Raw genomic sequence first — 1,088 nt, 5'->3', positions numbered from 1 at the left:
CTCGCGTTCCTCCTCCTATCAGTAGCTCCAGTTCCTTCTCAACCTACCAACCTCCTCCATCCTTTGCCATCAAGTCTCAAAAACCAAATTCTGGCACCTTTTTTGGGGGCTCGATCCCGAGACCCAACCCTGACCACATGCTCTACGTGGCGCATGTTGAATCAAGCTTCGCAGCTCATTCCTATTTACTGGCATTGTTACATCCTTGTGTCGCCAAATGAGATGAAAAATGTCAATATCATACCGTCTGGATATTTTTCCTGGATCTTTGAGATGAGAAGGGTTCCCATGCCTGAGCCAATGCCACCTCCCAAAGAATGGCAGGCTTGAAATCCCTGCAAGCAATCACAATTTTCGGCCTCCTTCCTGACAACATCCAAGATAGAGTCTATGAGCTCAGCTCTCTCCATGTAGTAACCTTTGGCCTAATTGTTACCCGCATCGAACTGCCCAAACACAAAATTATCGGGATAGAAGATCTGCCCAATCGGATCGGATCTAATTGAATCCATGGTTCCAGGCTCCAAATCCATCAAGACGACGCATGGCACGTACTTTCCGCCGCTGGCCTCGTGGTAATAGATGTTGATGCGCTCGAGCTAGAGCTCTGAATCACCATTATACTTTCTGGTGTGATCGATGCCATGCTCGTCGTAGATCACTTCCCAGAATTCAGCACCAATCTGGTTGCCGCATTGGCCACCCTAGATGTGCAAGATTTCTCTCATTTTCTCGAGAAAGTGACCAAGGTGGAGAGTGAAGAGAGATGATAAATAACGAAAGGTGGTTTTTTTTTGGTCGGAGATGATGGAAGAGGTGATGGAGGGGATATGGCAAAGAAGTGGTGGTGGAGAAGGTTTAAAGGAGAGATCGGTGGGTGTATGAAAGGGGCAGTCTAGAAGCTGAGAGACGGAGGGTGGAGGGAGGAAGAGATTCGCAACATGATAATGATTATGGACGACAATAGTGATGCACAGGGACCTATTTGTCCTTTAATTTTTTGCCAATCATTTACGTTATCACCGTAATAGACACATCATTATTTTTTTCTCCAAATTGGCATTTTTCGTTATATTTTTTAATTTCAG

General features: G+C 45.6%; 1 pseudogene; it reads right to left on the bottom strand.

The window, feature by feature from the left end:
- On the bottom strand, nt 1-728 carry LOC112775175 (tubulin beta chain-like; annotated as a pseudogene).
- Between the last annotated feature and the right edge of the window lie 360 nt (nt 729-1,088).

The sequence above is a fragment of the Arachis hypogaea genome, chromosome 19, assembly GCF_003086295.3.
Source record: "Arachis hypogaea cultivar Tifrunner chromosome 19, arahy.Tifrunner.gnm2.J5K5, whole genome shotgun sequence".
Lineage (NCBI taxonomy): Eukaryota > Viridiplantae > Streptophyta > Magnoliopsida > Fabales > Fabaceae > Arachis > Arachis hypogaea.
Note: the sequence above shows the minus strand (reverse complement) of the source record. Positions and strands in the feature narration are given on the sequence as shown.